Source organism: Dipodomys spectabilis, unplaced genomic scaffold, assembly GCF_019054845.1.
Source record: "Dipodomys spectabilis isolate Male_0828 unplaced genomic scaffold, ASM1905484v1 ptg000154l, whole genome shotgun sequence".
NCBI lineage: Eukaryota > Metazoa > Chordata > Mammalia > Rodentia > Heteromyidae > Dipodomys > Dipodomys spectabilis.
In genome coordinates this window covers 4,980,741-4,984,100 of record NW_024870831.1, presented here as the reverse complement: position 1 = coordinate 4,984,100, position 3,360 = coordinate 4,980,741, and the positions used below count along the sequence as shown (strand labels likewise).

The window sequence follows — 3,360 nt, the reverse complement described above, 5'->3', positions numbered from 1 at the left end:
TACAATAATTGTAGATGACTGGACACCCCTGCACAGTTCATATACGTGGAATAATACCAGAGTGGCTTCTTTCTTATTTCATCATGATACAGATACCAATGCCCAAACTAAAGGCCTCTTGACCCCCTTGTATCTTGCTGCTGAGAATTGAGATAGCAAAGATACGCTGGATCTCCTTCTGTTGAACCATTATATAAAACCAGGCCTGAAGAACAACATAGAAGAAACTGCATTTGATATTGCCAAAAGGATAAGTATGTGTCATTCCCTCTATGAAGTTGTGGAGGGCTGTACAAATTGTTCAACTAAGTCCTAATGTTCGGGTTAAGTTTCTTAAATTTCAAAAATACAAGTCCATCTTTTGTGTCCCTACAAAATATTTTCACAAAACAAATAAGAGCAATATCTTTTTTTTTTTTGGTCTGTCATGGGGCTTGAACTCTGGGCCTGGGAGCTATCCCTCTGCTCTTCAGCTCAAGGTGAGCACTCTACCACTTGAGCCACAGCTCCACTTCCAGTTTTCTAGTGGTTTATTGGAGATAAGAGTACCACAGACTTCCCTTTCCAGGCTGGCTTTGAACAATGATTCTCAGATCTCAGCCTCCTGTGTAGCTAGGATTATAGGCATGAGCCACCAGTGCCCGGCAACACCAATATTTTACTGTAAAAATTCATGGATTCCGCGGAATTCTTCCAAATGAATTGCCTGCATTGGATGTCAAAATGTATTCAATAGTTTTTTATACATGTATAATGATTTCTTCAGAGTTTGTGATTTTTTAATCAGAAATAATTTTAACTTACCTGTTGAAATGAGTAGTACAGAAACTAAAATATTTCTGGTGCTTGTCTGAAAAAGTATATTTTAAAATATTCTATATTCTATGTTTGCATAATGTTCATAATTTATTTTATTTTCTCCTAGATATACTTTGAATTCTACATTACTTTATAATATATAGGTTAATTAATGTGTCCTTTCCGATTGCATTCCATATAGAAACAGTTTGATTCCTTATTTTTTCTAGGTCTTTATTTTTCTTTGGGATAAAATGACAATGTTGTCTAATTTGAAGTTTTGTAAATTTTGTGCTATGTAAACGCCTTTCTGAGCTGAAGATTTAATACACTGATGTCAAACTAAATTTAATTATATGAATTACGTGTATTGTTACACTTGTAATTTTGTAATCAACATTTTAATAACTGTTTTTCATTTCTTGCATCTGAAGAATGAAAAATATGGAATACTTCTCAAATTTTCATATTATCCTTTTGCAAGTGCCATGTTAATCTCTGTATTGTAATTTGATTATACGTGCTGTTGATGCATGTAGTATCCTCTAAATTTAAGTTGTTAATGATGCAATCTTTATACAGGCTTATATCTATGGGTGCCTACTTGTAACAAGGAAACCTTCTTGTTCCTAACAATGCTATCAATCTTATTTCCCTAAAATTCTGTGAATATTGGAAAAATTGTATTGATCAGTCGATTGCTCACATTTGCAAATTTTTTTTGTCAATGACTATCAAGTCTTTTTATTTGGAATTTTATCGTACTCTCAATTATTTATAGTAGGTCTAAAGGTGATGGCTTTTTCAAGTACTTATTTATCCAACTGAATTAGCTTTGTGGACCTAATGAATTCAAAGTAAGCATTGCTTAAGAGCTACTTCTAAACTTCTTCAGCTGACATTTTCCCAAATGAGGTGTTACTGGCACAAATGTCTACCTGAGCCTTTACCCTTCTTCGATGTGGTAACAGACCAACCAGAATATCTTACCCTGAAAACGTAAATTGTCTTACTTGAACAAAACTAATCTTGGTTACAAGGGATGATAGAGAGATGAACAGTTCAAACAGAACTGTTCAGACTAGAAGGTATTTTATCAAAATATAATTTTTATTATACCTTCCATTTCAACAGTAACTAAAGCCAAGAAGGTGAAAAAATTGTTCATATGCATGATTACTTAATGTCCTTGATTGTCTACCATCCAACCAGGCAGGAACTTACACTACTGCCTTTTTATCACCAAATATTTTAATAGTTGCAGGAGAAGTCCATATGTTTCTCCTCATTATTAGGCATTAAATTGATAATGTTTTAATCACAGTGTTTCCCCTTGCCTACATGCTGTAAATCTACAAATGGTAAAGCTTTAGGTCTAACTCTATCAAACACTGAGGCAGAGATAATGGAATAATACTTAAAACAGAGTTGCCTTTGATACAGTAACTACAACAGAACAATGCAAAATGTGTGCCTTTTAATTATATTAAATATAGTTATATATTTTATATTTATATGTGCTGATTTTATATTTCACACAATGAAACTTACTAGAATTAGTTGATAATTTGAAAAATAAATTGATATTTATTCCAATAAATAGGACTGGAATATAAACAATTAGGTTTAAAATATATATTAGAATATAAAAAGTATCAATGCAATGTCTTTAGTATAAACTTGTAATACATTCTAACTGTTCTGGGTCTTCTGAATTCACATGGTAAAAAAAATGTTTTCCTCTAATCTATAATGAATTTTACTCTGCTGCTCTGTTTATTGTTTTAACCCGCTAGTCCCAAACTTTTTCTCCATATTTCTCAAGCATTCCTACTGATTATGCCCAAATTTTGCTAAGATGCCTAAAGCATATTATTCTTCTGCAGGACCCATGGGTCATAGGATCCCAGGTCCCAGGTACCTGCATCATCAGATAACAAGGGCAAGACTTCTTACCAAGGCCCACGCAACATGTCAACACAAAGTAATTGAAGACCCATCTCAATTTGTCATTTCCTATATTTCAGGGCCCCAATTCCTTGAGATGCAAGAATTAGCAGTAAGCAATTGTGAAATGCAAGGGAACTTAGCAATTGTTTATCAGAGAAAGCTATTATTTCTATGACCATTAATCCCAAGATTTATGCCATAAAGTCATCATAGCCTAACAGTTTCCAACTTGTAAGGGGCACTTTAAAATTACTTAATTCACATCATGAATACCTTATCTCTATTTTGACAAAATACTACATCTCTGCTAATGTGACGCCCTCCTTGTTCTGAAAAGAACACTACAATAAACTGAGCTGCATTATTTTTCCACCACTGGTATTCTTGGGATCACAACACGTGCAAATATTATTTATATTTATACTTTTTTAGCTATCATAGATATTCAGGATGCTAAGATAGGAAAATTATGGTTCAAAGCGCACCCAGACAGGAAGGTTTCTTAGAATCTTATCTCCAAAAAACTTCTCCACAAAAGCCAGACTCAAATGGCACTGAGGTTGAAGTGGTAGGGCACGAGCCTTGAACATAAACAGGCTCAGAGACTCTGTC

The 3,360-nt window shown here is 33.7% G+C and overlaps 1 pseudogene; it reads right to left on the bottom strand.

Annotated features, from left to right (window-relative positions):
- Window positions 1-1,236: 1,236 nt before the first annotated feature.
- On the bottom strand, window positions 1,237-1,333 carry LOC122118525 (annotated as a pseudogene).
- Window positions 1,334-3,360: the final 2,027 nt, after the last annotated feature.